General features: G+C 43.5%; 8 non-coding genes across 8 annotated transcripts; all 8 read left to right on the top strand.

The window, feature by feature from the left end:
* Positions 1 to 201: 201 nt before the first annotated feature.
* LOC141194109 (U2 spliceosomal RNA) lies at positions 202 to 392 on the top strand. Its single transcript, XR_012266904.1, has one exon. It is a non-coding gene; the product is annotated as a U2 spliceosomal RNA (small nuclear RNA).
* Positions 393 to 1,504: 1,112 nt separating this feature from the next.
* On the top strand, positions 1,505 to 1,695 carry LOC141193570 (U2 spliceosomal RNA). Its single transcript, XR_012266477.1, has one exon. It is a non-coding gene; the product is annotated as a U2 spliceosomal RNA (small nuclear RNA).
* Positions 1,696 to 2,810: 1,115 nt separating this feature from the next.
* LOC141194269 (U2 spliceosomal RNA) lies at positions 2,811 to 3,001 on the top strand. Its single transcript, XR_012267055.1, has one exon. It is a non-coding gene; the product is annotated as a U2 spliceosomal RNA (small nuclear RNA).
* A 1,116-nt stretch (positions 3,002 to 4,117) lies between these two features.
* On the top strand, positions 4,118 to 4,308 carry LOC141193597 (U2 spliceosomal RNA). Its single transcript, XR_012266503.1, has one exon. It is a non-coding gene; the product is annotated as a U2 spliceosomal RNA (small nuclear RNA).
* Positions 4,309 to 5,423: 1,115 nt separating this feature from the next.
* LOC141193559 (U2 spliceosomal RNA) lies at positions 5,424 to 5,614 on the top strand. The gene has a single exon (XR_012266466.1). It is a non-coding gene; the product is annotated as a U2 spliceosomal RNA (small nuclear RNA).
* A 1,116-nt stretch (positions 5,615 to 6,730) lies between these two features.
* On the top strand, positions 6,731 to 6,921 carry LOC141193558 (U2 spliceosomal RNA). The gene has a single exon (XR_012266465.1). It is a non-coding gene; the product is annotated as a U2 spliceosomal RNA (small nuclear RNA).
* A 1,118-nt stretch (positions 6,922 to 8,039) lies between these two features.
* LOC141194108 (U2 spliceosomal RNA) lies at positions 8,040 to 8,230 on the top strand. The gene has a single exon (XR_012266903.1). It is a non-coding gene; the product is annotated as a U2 spliceosomal RNA (small nuclear RNA).
* A 6,603-nt stretch (positions 8,231 to 14,833) lies between these two features.
* On the top strand, positions 14,834 to 15,022 carry LOC141193648 (U2 spliceosomal RNA). Its single transcript, XR_012266543.1, has one exon. It is a non-coding gene; the product is annotated as a U2 spliceosomal RNA (small nuclear RNA).
* The last annotated feature ends 445 nt before the right edge of the window (positions 15,023 to 15,467 follow it).

Below are 15,467 nucleotides of genomic sequence, written 5' to 3'. Positions count from 1 at the left end.
TGAAGGTGCTGTGTTTAAAGAGGTGGAGTTATGCAGATCTAAAACGCGTGGATTGCAGCAGCAGCAAGCCGAAAAGTGCAGGCATGTAAGGGATCTAGAGGTTGACAACATGTCTTCTTAACGGGAGTCCAGGAGCTCATCTCCACAAATGGACTTTTCAGGATCCTTGGGTGGCTCCGTAGTTTGAAACCAATTCTGGTTATCGCTTCTCGGCCTTTTGGCTAAGATCAAGTGTAGTATCTGTTCTTATCAGTTTAATATCTGATACGTCCCCTATCTGGGGACCATATATTAAATGGATTTTTAGAACAGGGAGATGGAAAAAGAGCTTGCTCTGTCCACTCCACGCATTGACCTGGTATTGCAGTATCTCCAGGACCGGTGCACCCCTTCTTTAATGCAGTTTCTAAAATCAGAAAGAATTGAATTCAATGTTTTTTGTTCATTTTGCTTGTTTGTCGGATTTTGGGATGGACTCTTTGGCTTTGCTTTTCTTCTCCTCATTGGATTTTTCATGTTCAAAGTTGCAGAAGCCAGATTACAAGCTCATTTTGGTTCAACTTCAGCAACTGTGCATTGCATTGCCATGTAATGTGATGCAATGCTATCTTTCTAGCTCTCCCTTTTTACTTCCTTTTGGATAAACAGACATATTAGGCAAGCATTTTGGAGCTTTCACCTAAATAACTACAGGTGGTGAGATAAGCTGCACAATATAATTGACCTTTCAGTATATTGTTGCACACACACCATCTATTTAGCAAATGCCCTTGTTATCAACAGCAGCCTTTTAAACTCACCTGAGCTAACAGGTATGTGCGCTGGTTACTCTGCTGCGCTTAAAATTTCTTTTTTGGTTTGCTACAATGCCTTTTCTGAAACGTTGTCTCCTTCTGCTGGAACACTGACTTCTTTCATTTAATGCCTGCAGACTATAAAAGAGAACCCAACCCAAAAAGTTTGGTTGATTAGTCTGTGGCATTCTGTTAAACTGTTGCTTATGGCGGTCTCTGTGAGCTTCTCAGCGACATTCAGCCAGCCAGGTATCCTGCCTGCAGTAGATGGAATGTGGCAATGGAACGCTGGCTGCGCGTGTCATAATAGGCTCTGAGCCTTTATATACCTGTGCACAGCAGCAGCCACCTTCAGTCTGCTGCTGGACAGCCAGCAGCAGCAGCAGGAGAGGTATGTAATCAGGAGCCCTCCTGCTAAGGGTAGACAGCTGCTCGTTCCACCCCACCCCCCGCCTTAATTGGTTCTCCTCCCTTCCAACGGTGTTGAGGCGGGTGGGAACAGCAGGGGGTGAAGGTGCTGTGTTTAAAGAGGTGGAGTTATGCAGATCTAAAACGCGTGGATTGCAGCAGCAGCAAGCCGAAAAGTGCAGGCATGTAAGGGATCTAGAGGTTGACAACATGTCTTCTTAACGGGAGTCCAGGAGCTCATCTCCACAAATGGACTTTTCAGGATCCTTGGGTGGCTCCGTAGTTTGAAACCAATTCTGGTTATCGCTTCTCGGCCTTTTGGCTAAGATCAAGTGTAGTATCTGTTCTTATCAGTTTAATATCTGATACGTCCCCTATCTGGAGACCATATATTAAATGGATTTTTAGAACAGGGAGATGGAAAAAGAGCTTGCTCTGTCCACTCCACGCATTGACCTGGTATTGCAGTATCTCCAGGACCGGTGCACCCCTTCTTTAATGCAGTTTCTAAAATCAGAAAGAATTGAATTCAATGTTTTTTGTTCATTTTGCTTGTTTGTCGGATTTTGGGATGGACTCTTTGGCTTTGCTTTTCTTCTCCTCATTGGATTTTTCATGTTCAAAGTTGCAGAAGCCAGATTACAAGCTCATTTTGGTTCAACTTCAGCAACTGTGCATTGCATTGCCATGTAATGTGATGCAATGCTATCTTTCTAGCTCTCCCTTTTTACTTCCTTTTGGATAAACAGACATATTAGGCAAGCATTTTGGAGCTTTCACCTAAATAACTACAGGTGGTGAGATAAGCTGCACAATATAATTGACCTTTCAGTATATTGTTGCACACACACCATCTATTTAGCAAATGCCCTTGTTACCAACAGCAGCCTTTTAAACTCACCTGAGCTAACAGGTATGTGCGCTGGTTACTCTGCTGCGCTTAAAATTTCTTTTTTGGTTTGCTACAATGCCTTTTCTGAAACGTTGTCTCCTTCTGCTGGAACACTGACTTCTTTCATTTAATGCCTGCAGACTATAAAAGAGAACCCAACCCAAAAAGTTTGGTTGATTAGTCTGTGGCATTCTGTTAAACTGTTGCTTATGGCGGTCTCTGTGAGCTTCTCAGCGACATTCAGCCAGCCAGGTATCCTGCCTGCAGTAGATGGAATGTGGCAATGGAACGCTGGCTGCGCGTGTCATAATAGGCTCTGAGCCTTTATATACCTGTGCACAGCAGCAGCCACCTTCAGTCTGCTGCTGGACAGCCAGCAGCAGCAGCAGCAGGAGAGGTATGTAATCAGGAGCCCTCCTGCTAAGGGTAGACAGCTGCTTGTTCCACCCCACCCCCCGCCTTAATTGGTTCTCCTCCCTTCCAACGGTGTTGAGGCGGGTGGGAACAGCAGGGGGTGAAGGTGCTGTGTTTAAAGAGGTGGAGTTATGCAGATCTAAAACGCGTGGATTGCAGCAGCAGCAAGCCGAAAAGTGCAGGCATGTAAAGGATCTAGAGGTTGACAACATGTCTTCTTAACGGGAGTCCAGGAGCTCATCTCCACAAATGGACTTTTCAGGATCCTTGGGTGGCTCCGTAGTTTGAAACCAATTCTGGTTATCGCTTCTCGGCCTTTTGGCTAAGATCAAGTGTAGTATCTGTTCTTATCAGTTTAATATCTGATACGTCCCCTCTCTGGGGACCATATATTAAATGGATTTTTAGAACAGGGAGATGGAAAAAGAGCTTGCTCTGTCCACTCCACGCATTGACCTGGTATTGCAGTATCTCCAGGACCGGTGCACCCCTTCTTTAATGCAGTTTCTAAAATCAGAAAGAATTGAATTCAATGTTTTTTGTTCATTTTGCTTGTTTGTCGGATTTTGGGATGGACTCTTTGGCTTTGCTTTTCTTCTCCTCATTGGATTTTTCATGTTCAAAGTTGCAGAAGCCAGATTACAAAGCTCATTTTGGTTCAACTTCAGCAACTGTGCATTGCATTGCCATGTAATGTGATGCAATGCTATCTTTCTAGCTCTCCCTTTTTACTTCCTTTTGGATAAACAGACATATTAGGCAAGCATTTTGGAGCTTTCACCTAAATAACTACAGGTGGTGAGATAAGCTGCACAATATAATTGACCTTTCAGTATATTGTTGCACACACACCATCTATTTAGCAAATGCCCTTGTTATCAACAGCAGCCTTTTAAACTCACCTGAGCTAACAGGTATGTGCGCTGGTTACTCTGCTGCGCTTAAAATTTCTTTTTTGGTTTGCTACAATGCCTTTTCTGAAACGTTGTCTCCTTCTGCTGGAACACTGACTTCTTTCATTTAATGCCTGCAGACTATAAAAGAGAACCCAACCCAAAAAGTTTGGTTGATTAGTCTGTGGCATTCTGTTAAACTGTTGCTTATGGCGGTCTCTGTGAGCTTCTCAGCGACATTCAGCCAGCCAGGTATCCTGCCTGCAGTAGATGGAATGTGGCAATGGAACGCTGGCTGCGCGTGTCATAATAGGCTCTGAGCCTTTATATACCTGTGCACAGCAGCAGCCACCTTCAGTCTGCTGCTGGACAGCCAGCAGCAGCAGCAGCAGGAGAGGTATGTAATCAGGAGCCCTCCTGCTAAGGGTAGACAGCTGCTCGTTCCACCCCACCCCCCGCCTTAATTGGTTCTCCTCCCTTCCAACGGTGTTGAGGCGGGTGGGAACAGCAGGGGGTGAAGGTGCTGTGTTTAAAGAGGTGGAGTTATGCAGATCTAAAACGCGTGGATTGCAGCAGCAGCAAGCCGAAAAGTGCAGGCATGTAAGGGATCTAGAGGTTGACAACATGTCTTCTTAACGGGAGTCCAGGAGCTCATCTCCACAAATGGACTTTTCAGGATCCTTGGGTGGCTCCGTAGTTTGAAACCAATTCTGGTTATCGCTTCTCGGCCTTTTGGCTAACATCAAGTGTAGTATCTGTTCTTATCAGTTTAATATCTGATACGTCCCCTATCTGGGGACCATATATTAAATGGATTTTTAGAACAGAGAGATGGAAAAAGAGCTTGCTCTGTCCACTCCACGCATTGACCTGGTATTGCAGTATCTCCAGGACCGGTGCACCCCTTCTTTAATGCAGTTTCTAAAATCAGAAAGAATTGAATTCAATGTTTTTTGTTCATTTTGCTTGTTTGTCGGATTTTGGGATGGACTCTTTGGCTTTGCTTTTCTTCTCCTCATTGGATTTTTCATGTTCAAAGTTGCAGAAGCCAGATTACAAGCTCATTTTGGTTCAACTTCAGCAACTGTGCATTGCATTGCCATGTAATGTGATGCAATGCTATCTTTCTAGCTCTCCCTTTTTACTTCCTTTTGGATAAACAGACATATTAGGCAAGCATTTTGGAGCTTTCACCTAAATAACTACAGGTGGTGAGATAAGCTGCACAATATAATTGACCTTTCAGTATATTGTTGCACACACACCATCTATTTAGCAAATGCCCTTGTTATCAACAGCAGCCTTTTAAACTCACCTGAGCTAACAGGTATGTGCGCTGGTTACTCTGCTGCGCTTAAAATTTCTTTTTTGGTTTGCTACAATGCCTTTTCTGAAACGTTGTCTCCTTCTGCTGGAACACTGACTTCTTTCATTTAATGCCTGCAGACTATAAAAGAGAACCCAACCCAAAAAGTTTGGTTGATTAGTCTGTGGCATTCTGTTAAACTGTTGCTTATGGCGGTCTCTGTGAGCTTCTCAGCGACATTCAGCCAGCCAGGTATCCTGCCTGCAGTAGATGGAATGTGGCAATGGAACGCTGGCTGCGCGTGTCATAATAGGCTCTGAGCCTTTATATACCTGTGCACAGCAGCAGCCACCTTCAGTCTGCTGCTGGACAGCCAGCAGCAGCAGCAGCAGGAGAGGTATGTAATCAGGAGCCCTCCTGCTAAGGGTAGACAGCTGCTCGTTCCACCCCACCCCCCGCCTTAATTGGTTCTCCTCCCTTCCAACGGTGTTGAGGCGGGTGGGAACAGCAGGGGGTGAAGGTGCTGTGTTTAAAGAGGTGGAGTTATGCAGATCTAAAACGCGTGGATTGCAGCAGCAGCAAGCCGAAAAGTGCAGGCATGTAAGGGATCTAGAGGTTGACAACATGTCTTCTTAACGGGAGTCCAGGAGCTCATCTCCACAAATGGACTTTTCAGGATCCTTGGGTGGCTCCGTAGTTTGAAACCAATTCTGGTTATCGCTTCTCGGCCTATTGGCTAAGATCAAGTGTAGTATCTGTTCTTATCAGTTTAATTTCTGATACGTCCCCTATCTGGGGACCATATATTAAATGGATTTTTAGAACAGGGAGATGGAAAAAGAGCTTGCTCTGTCCACTCCACGCATTGACCTGGTATTGCAGTATCTCCAGGACCGGTGCACCCCTTCTTTAATGCAGTTTCTAAAATCAGAAAGAATTGAATTCAATGTTTTTTGTTCATTTTGCTTGTTTGTCGGATTTTGGGATGGACTCTTTGGCTTTGCTTTTCTTCTCCTCATTGGATTTTTCATGTTCAAAGTTGCAGAAGCCAGATTACAAAGCTCATTTTGGTTCAACTTCAGCAACTGTGCATTGCATTGCCATGTAATGTGATGCAATGCTATCTTTCTAGCTCTCCCTTTTTACTTCCTTTTGGATAAACAGACATATTAGGCAAGCATTTTGGAGCTTTCACCTAAATAACTACAGGTGGTGAGATAAGCTGCACAATATAATTGACCTTTCAGTATATTGTTGCACACACACCATCTATTTAGCAAATGCCCTTGTTATCAACAGCAGCCTTTTAAACTCACCTGAGCTAACAGGTATGTGCGCTGGTTACTCTGCTGCGCTTAAAATTTCTTTTTTGGTTTGCTACAATGCCTTTTCTGAAACGTTGTCTCCTTCTGCTGGAACACTGACTTCTTTCATTTAATGCCTGCAGACTATAAAAGAGAACCCAACCCAAAAAGTTTGGTTGATTAGTCTGTGGCATTCTGTTAAACTGTTGCTTATGGCGGTCTCTGTGAGCTTCTCAGCGACATTCAGCCAGCCAGGTATCCTGCCTGCAGTAGATGGAATGTGGCAATGGAACGCTGGCTGCGCGTGTCATAATAGGCTCTGAGCCTTTATATACCTGTGCACAGCAGCAGCCACCTTCAGTCTGCTGCTGGACAGCCAGCAGCAGCAGCAGCAGGAGAGGTATGTAATCAGGAGCCCTCCTGCTAAGGGTAGACAGCTGCTCGTTCCACCCCACCCCCCGCCTTAATTGGTTCTCCTCCCTTCCAACGGTGTTGAGGCGGGTGGGAACAGCAGGGGGTGAAGGTGCTGTGTTTAAAGAGGTGGAGTTATGCAGATCTAAAACGCGTGGATTGCAGCAGCAGCAAGCCGAAAAGTGCAGGCATGTAAGGGATCTAGAGGTTGACAACATGTCTTCTTAACGGGAGTCCAGGAGCTCATCTCCACAAATGGACTTTTCAGGATCCTTGGGTGGCTCCGTAGTTTGAAACCAATTCTGGTTATCGCTTCTCGGCCTATTGGCTAAGATCAAGTGTAGTATCTGTTCTTATCAGTTTAATTTCTGATACGTCCCCTATCTGGGGACCATATATTAAATGGATTTTTAGAACAGGGAGATGGAAAAAGAGCTTGCTCTGTCCACTCCACGCATTGACCTGGTATTGCAGTATCTCCAGGACCGGTGCACCCCTTCTTTAATGCAGTTTCTAAAATCAGAAAGAATTGAATTCAATGTTTTTTGTTCATTTTGCTTGTTTGTCGGATTTTGGGATGGACTCTTTGGCTTTGCTTTTCTTCTCCTCATTGGATTTTTCATGTTCAAAGTTGCAGAAGCCAGATTACAAGCTCATTTTGGTTCAACTTCAGCAACTGTGCATTGCATTGCCATGTAATGTGATGCAATGCTATCTTTCTAGCTCTCCCTTTTTACTTCCTTTTGGATAAACAGACATATTAGGCAAGCATTTTGGAGCTTTCACCTAAATAACTACAGGTGGTGAGATAAGCTGCACAATATAATTGACCTTTCAGTATATTGTTGCACACACACCATCTATTTAGCAAATGCCCTTGTTATCAACAGCAGCCTTTTAAACTCACCTGAGCTAACAGGTATGTGCGCTGGTTACTCTGCTGCGCTTAAAATTTCTTTTTTGGTTTGCTACAATGCCTTTTCTGAAACGTTGTCTCCTTCTGCTGGAACACTGACTTCTTTCATTTAATGCCTGCAGACTATAAAAGAGAACCCAACCCAAAAAGTTTGGTTGATTAGTCTGTGGCATTCTGTTAAACTGTTGCTTATGGCGGTCTCTGTGAGCTTCTCAGCGACATTCAGCCAGCCAGGTATCCTGCCTGCAGTAGATGGAATGTGGCAATGGAACGCTGGCTGCGCGTGTCATAATAGGCTCTGAGCCTTTATATACCTGTGCACAGCAGCAGCCACCTTCAGTCTGCTGCTGGACAGCCAGCAGCAGCAGCAGCAGCAGGAGAGGTATGTAATCAGGAGCCCTCCTGCTAAGGGTAGACAGCTGCTCGTTCCACCCCACCCCCCGCCTTAATTGGTTCTCCTCCCTTCCAACGGTGTTGAGGCGGGTGGGAACAGCAGGGGGTGAAGGTGCTGTGTTTAAAGAGGTGGAGTTATGCAGATCTAAAACGCGTGGATTGCAGCAGCAGCAAGCCGAAAAGTGCAGGCATGTAAGGGATCTAGAGGTTGACAACATGTCTTCTTAACGGGAGTCCAGGAGCTCATCTCCACAAATGGACTTTTCAGGATCCTTGGGTGGCTCCGTAGTTTGAAACCAATTCTGGTTATCGCTTCTCGGCCTTTTGGCTAAGATCAAGTGTAGTATCTGTTCTTATCAGTTTAATATCTGATACGTCCCCTATCTGGGGACCATATATTAAATGGATTTTTAGAACAGGGAGATGGAAAAAGAGCTTGCTCTGTCCACTCCACGCATTGACCTGGTATTGCAGTATCTCCAGGACCGGTGCACCCCTTCTTTAATGCAGTTTCTAAAATCAGAAAGAATTGAATTCAATGTTTTTTGTTCATTTTGCTTGTTTGTCGGATTTTGGGATGGACTCTTTGGCTTTGCTTTTCTTCTCCTCATTGGATTTTTCATGTTCAAAGTTGCAGAAGCCAGATTACAAGCTCATTTTGGTTCAACTTCAGCAACTGTGCATTGCATTGCCATGTAATGTGATGCAATGCTATCTTTCTAGCTCTCCCTTTTTACTTCCTTTTGGATAAACAGACATATTAGGCAAGCATTTTGGAGCTTTCACCTAAATAACTACAGGTGGTGAGATAAGCTGCACAATATAATTGACCTTTCAGTATATTGTTGCACACACACCATCTATTTAGCAAATGCCCTTGTTATCAACAGCAGCCTTTTAAACTCACCTGAGCTAACAGGTATGTGCGCTGGTTACTCTGCTGCGCTTAAAATTTCTTTTTTGGTTTGCTACAATGCCTTTTCTGAAACGTTGTCTCCTTCTGCTGGAACACTGACTTCTTTCATTTAATGCCTGCAGACTATAAAAGAGAACCCAACCCAAAAAGTTTGGTTGATTAGTCTGTGGCATTCTGTTAAACTGTTGCTTATGGCGGTCTCTGTGAGCTTCTCAGCGACATTCAGCCAGCCAGGTATCCTGCCTGCAGTAGATGGAATGTGGCAATGGAACGCTGGCTGCGCGTGTCATAATAGGCTCTGAGCCTTTATATACCTGTGCACAGCAGCAGCCACCTTCAGTCTGCTGCTGGACAGCCAGCAGCAGCAGCAGCAGGAGAGGTATGTAATCAGGAGCCCTCCTGCTAAGGGTAGACAGCTGCTCGTTCCACCCCACCCCCCGCCTTAATTGGTTCTCCTCCCTTCCAACGGTGTTGAGGCGGGTGGGAACAGCAGGGGGTGAAGGTGCTGTGTTTAAAGAGGTGGAGTTATGCAGATCTAAAACGCGTGGATTGCAGCAGCAGCAAGCCGAAAAGTGCAGGCATGTAAGGGATCTAGAGGTTGACAACATGTCTTCTTAACGGGAGTCCAGGAGCTCATCTCCACAAATGGACTTTTCAGGATCCTTGGGTGGCTCCGTAGTTTGAAACCAATTCTGGTTATCGCTTCTCGGCCTTTTGGCTAGGATCAGGTGCAGTGATCTATCGGCTGCTGCCTTGGTCTCGGCTAGGAGGTGCCTGGGGTACCCGACTTGTTGGTCTTGGGGGATCGCTCTCTCTTATCTGAGGGAGCTTCACCCCCTTGCAGCTATTGGCAGGTCGGCTTAGTCCCCGGACAACGGGGAGCGATCGCGTCTTGTCTTCGGGGCGACCCGAGGAAATAAGGGCGTTTTCCTTTGCTGAGCTTTATCGCTTAGTGGGCTGTGTAAGTTCTTGGGGTACCCCTCCCTCGGTCTTGGGTTTGTTCCTGCTTTTGTGGGATTCATTCCCTTGTTACTATTGGGGGAGGGCTTAGTCACTGAGGGCCGAAAATGCCTTTTTCTTTTGGATTTGCGGTGGGGGAGACTCCACTGCGACAGTCCATTAGAATCATGGTGGATGAATGCCAGCGCCATGAGAAGAATCTGCAGTACATCGTGCATGAGATTCTTTTTGGGTTCTTCCACCTGGAGCGAGATAAGATCCTGTGTCTTTACGATCAGGAATTCCGTGGGCGATATACCATTTCCTTTATGGCTAAATCATGCTGTGATAATATCCATGCAGCACTGATGGTTGCGGACAAGGACGATGAGAGACTGAACGGGCTGAGCTTTGACTTCCTCTACGGTGAAGAGGAAGTACCCTTGGTGATCTTCATGTACAGCCCATTCGTCTCTGAGGGCGATATCGAAACCTTTTTGAAGCGTTACTGCAAGTCAGTGCGCTTCTCACATGATATCCTCAACTCCCAGCGCTTCTGGAATGGGAAGAGGAAATACCTGGTGAAGTTCCATCCAGATCAGAGCGGCATTGGTGGTCTTCACCACCCGCCTGCTAATTTTGCCATTGGTAATGTCAGGGGATTCCTACGCTACCCAGGAATGCCCCTTCAATGCCGGAATTGTCATGAATATGGGCATACACGAGAAAATTGTACAAGGGCTCATGTAGTCTTTTGCAACAAGTGCGGTAAGAGTGGGCACACCTCCGCTACGTGTGACTCTGAGATCGTATGTAACCTATGTGGGAAGGCAGGTCACGCCTTCAGGAATTGTCCGAGCAAAAAGTCAAAAACATGACATGTTTAAGTCAGGTCAACTGACTATCCAAGAATACTTCGGAGGGAGTATTACTACACCTGCCCCTGGACCTGGGTTGGCGCACGCTGACGGGTCCGGACCAAATCCTTCAACGGCTCCGCCAGAGGGCCCGCTGGTAGTTCCACAGAAGGACGGTCGTAGGGGTTCCATAAGATTAACCGAGGGTTCGCTCTCTGTGGAATTGATCGATGTTCTGGCTCTAGATGTTGCCGTATCTCAGAGTCAAGAGGAAGGGTCCTCATCCAGCATGAATGCACCACCGGCATTATGTGGAACTGAGGAGACCTCTAGTACCCCGATTAAGCAAGCACCCAGATTCGCCACACCATCATCGGTGATCTTGGGTAAGGGCAAAAAGGGTACGCTCCTTAATCGATCAACCAGTGTGTCGGAAAGAGAGACCTCTAGGGCGCGAAGTAAAAAGGACCCGGCTAAGACCCAGTCGAGCCCTGGTCCTCGAACCAGAAGTCGCAGTAGTTCCGTGACCAGACCAGAGGACAAGACTACCCAGAGGGATGACACCCGTTCCATAGACCAGACCGCCATGAGGACTGCAGATGCACAGGACTTGGAAAAGATGGACAGCTCCCAGCCTCTGAAAAGGCAACGGGAGGACGTAAAGCAACCTGATATCCAAAGAAAACACGGATGTCGAGGTCCAGATGAGGAGCCAAAAGTGGATGATGCCTTTTTGCCTGCTTCAGATCCCGGTAATATTAAACAAATCCTGACCCCTGGAGATGCGGAGGAGGAGGTGCCGTGTATTGACTTCTTCCCATCTTCAGATCCTGATTCTTCTTAATGTCTGTTCCTCTTAAAATCTCCTCACTAAATGTGAGGTCCCTAAAGAGCCCTACACGTAGGGCTGCTTTATTTTCTTATTTAGAGACATTGGACTTTGATTTCTGCTTTCTACAAGAATGTGGTATACAGAGTAATTTAAATTATAAGGACTTAAAAGAAGACTGGAAACTGGGCGCTTCTGTGTGGTCCGGTGCTAATGACTGTCGTGCTGCCGGAGTTGGACTACTTTGCCGTGGACATTCTACCATCATTCAATCTGTGACTGAAATTATACCTGGCAGAGCTATTTTAATACATCTTGTTTTTAATGGACTTTCTTTACGTTTATTAAATGTGTACGCTCCTCCTGGGAAGCAGGAAAGGGCGGATTTACTTGAAATATTGCCATTATTTTGTGTTGGGTCAACCCCCCTGCTAGTGGGAGGAGATTTTAATTGTTTACGTGATGGGGAATCCCGGCAGGGTGGGGATGTGAATCGTAAAGACCGTACCTCCTATTTGTTGAAAAGTTTAATCGATGATTTTAGATTACAGGACTGCTGGAAGGAACTCTTGCCGGCGGATCCAGGTGTTACATGGTCCAATGGAAGAGTTTCTTCTAGAATTGATTTCATATTTGCTTCTACTGTCTTTAAACCTTGTAAATGTTTTCTTTTATCTAATTTATTCTCTGATCATAAAGTTTTATCTGTGTTTTTAGAGTTAGCAGGGGAACAAAATACCTCAAGAGGCCCATGGAGATTAAATACAACTCTCCTAGAGGATATTGATATTCAAAAGAGGTTTGTGCAGGCCTACCAGTGCTGGCAATCAAAGAGAGACCCCCGCGCCTCGATGCTGGATTGGTGGGAGAGCATTAAACCTAAGATTAAATTATTTTTTATTAAGGCAGGGAAAATGAAAGCAAAAAAGAAAAAGCAGTGGTTTTATGTTTTTAATATGAGATTACAAGTACTCTTTAAACTAAAAGAAGTTGGTATTGATGTGGATGATGATATTGCAAATCTTAAGTCTGAAATAAAAAATGCTCTTAATGAAAAAGGAAAACAAATAATTTTTAACTCCCATGTACAGCACCTGGAGGAAGGAGAGAAATGCTCCCGATTCTTCTTCAAAAAGGTAATGGGGAGGAGGGACGCAATCCTAAATCTTGAAGGTGAAAATGATATTAAGGGTATGTTAGGAAAAGCTTTTAATTTTTATCAACTTCTTTTTAACACTAAAGTTATAGATCCATCCTTTTTAGAGTATGCTATTAATTCCCTTGATTTTAAGTTAGATATTTTAGACCAGGGTATTTTATCTAGGGATCTCACCAGTGAGGAACTTTTACAGATTTTTAAAAGTTTCTCCAGTGGGAAAGCCCCTGGGGAAGACGGTCTACCGATTGAGTTTTATCTGACTTTTTGGGGAATTTTAAAGAACGATATGTTTTTATTGTTTAAAGAAGCTTTTAATACTAATAAATTACCCCCATCTTGGAGGAGAGGTCTGGTATCTTTAATATATAAAAAAGGGGATAGGAGCCAACTTAAAAACTGGCGGCCTATTACGCTTTTAAACCTTGATTATAAAATTTTAGCTAAACTTATTGCAGTCCGTTTAAAACCCTTTATAGCCAAATTAATTCACCCTAACCAGGTATGTGGTGTTCCCGGAAGAACCATAGCTGAGTCCCTCAACATAATTAGGGATACCATATGGTATTCAAAAGAGAGAAGTCAAAACCTTGCTATTTTATCCTTAGACTTTGAAAAAGCTTTTGACAGGGTATCGCATGAATTTCTTTTTATGGTTCTTAAAAAAATGGCGTTTCCAGAGAAAATTTTAACCCGCATTATGCTTTTATATCATTCTTGTTTTAGTCAAATTTCTGTAAATGGGTTTTTAACGAAGGGGGTTCCTCTATTATCAGGGGTGAAACAAGGGTGCCCTCTCTCACCACTGCTCTTTATCTGTGTTATGGAACCACTATTAACCATACTGAGAAAAGATAAAGTAATTAAAGGGGTACCTATTCCCGGGAGTAGGGGTATGCAACTTAAAGCCCTAAGTTACATGGATGATGTTACCATACTATGTCCAGATTCCACATCTCTGAGGAGGGTATTGAGAAACACACAATTTTTCTGTGAAGCCTCAGGTTTTAAATTAAATATAGATAAATGTGACTGTTTTAATGTGGGGGGATGGGACTCCTCTTTGACCCCTGGGATAGTGATACAGAAAAATCACATAAAAATTTTAGGAATTATTTTTAACCAAGCCAATGAGGGGGACCCTAACTGGGACTCTGCAATGGATAAAATAGAAAAAAAGATCTCATTGTGGAATTTAAGGAACCTTAGTATGGAAGGTAAAATTTTAATTATTAAAGCTGTTTTAATTCCCATTATGTTGTATGTTGCAATGGTGTTTCCCCCTTCCAATTTACAAATCAAGAAAGTAACAAGAATTGTTTTTATGTTTTTATGGGGTTCAAAAATGGAAAAGTTAAAAAGAGATCTGATGTACAAATGTAAATCTAATGGAGGTAAAGATGTACCCAATTTTTTTACCTTTTTCCATATAAAGTATTTCTGCTTCTGTTTTAAGGTTTTTAAATCTGATGGCATTTTTAGTTATTTTTTAAAATATGCAACAGGAATGATTTTTAAAAGGTGGTTTAGCCTACCTTTAAGTTCTCCTGTGCTCCTGTGCCCACCTAAACAGTATGTGATACTTGAGAAAACGGTCAGACTTTTAGGTCTCCAGGAATTGGAGCCTGATATATTGGGGGACCAAAGGAAGGTATATATTGCTTGCAGACACTCTGAGGACACAATTCCTGTCTCCAATTTTTCACAGGCAAGGTCCAAAACGGTGTGGCGAAATGTGTACGGGAAATATCTTGCAAATGTACACAAGGACCTTGCCTGGGCTATCGTCCACCAGTGCCTCCCTACCCGTGAGTTTCAACATAGGCGGGGGCTGGTGGCGAGAGCCAAATGTCCAAGAGATATATGCGGGGAAAGTGAGTCTGTATTGCATCTCTTTTGGAATTGTCATTTTGCACAGGAGGTTTGGAGAAAGGTAGGCCCACTTTTAAAATGGGCATGTGGCCTGAAAGATTTTAATCACTTTTATGTCTTTTATGGTCTTTTTAAGTGTCCAAATTTTAAACAATTCCGAGTTGCCTGGATTATTATTAATTGTTTTAAAAATGCCATGTGGAAAGTTAGAAATATTTTACTCTTCAAACATGATCATATTGATTCAACAGACTGTATAAAAATTGCTTTAAGTGAAATGTATATTTACTATCTCAGAGATAAAAAACTGTATGGAGCAAAAGAAGCGGCTTCTATGTGGTGTGTACAATTATGGAACACAATTAGTGGTAATTAAATAAACCCAAGTACATCTGTAATTATGATTTTCTTAATTGTTACAATGGTTTTATGATGGTAAATTGTGTTTTTACAAAAAACTTGAATTGATTATTATCATGTTTTATCATTTTATTGTAATGTTATAAATGTTCTTTTTTAAAACCTTTGTAAATATACTTTTGAATCAATAAAATTGCGTTGAAACCTTATCTGTTCTTATCAGTTTAATATCTGATACGTCCCCTATCTGGGGACCATATATTAAATGGATTTTTAGAACAGGGAGATGGAAAAAGAGCTTGCTCTGTCCACTCCACGCATTGACCTGGTATTGCAGTATCTCCAGGACCGGTGCACCCCTTCTTTAATGCAGTTTCTAAAATCAGAAAGAATTGAATTCAATGTTTTTTGTTCATTTTGCTTGTTTGTCGGATTTTGGGATGGACTCTTTGGCTTTGCTTTTCTTCTCCTCATTGGATTTTTCATGTTCAAAGTTGCAGAAGCCAGATTACAAGCTCATTTTGGTTCAACTTCAGCAACTGTGCATTGCATTGCCATGTAATGTGATGCAATGCTATCTTTCTAGCTCTCCCTTTTTACTTCCTTTTGGATAAACAGACATATTAGGCAAGCATTTTGGAGCTTTCACCTAAATAACTACAGGTGGTGAGATAAGCTGCACAATATAATTGACCTTTCAGTATATTGTTGCACACACACCATCTATTTAGCAAATGCCCTTGTTATCAACAGCAGCCTTTTAAACTCACCTGAGCTAACAGGTATGTGCGCTGGTTACTCTGCTGC

Source organism: Phyllobates terribilis, unplaced genomic scaffold (genome assembly GCF_046119375.1).
Source record: "Phyllobates terribilis strain yellow unplaced genomic scaffold, ASM4611937v1 Scaffold_66__1_contigs__length_7565176, whole genome shotgun sequence".
Taxonomy (NCBI): Eukaryota; Metazoa; Chordata; class Amphibia; order Anura; family Dendrobatidae; genus Phyllobates; species Phyllobates terribilis.
The sequence above is the reverse complement of the archived record's forward strand: the minus strand, read 5'-3'. Positions and strand labels throughout refer to the sequence as shown.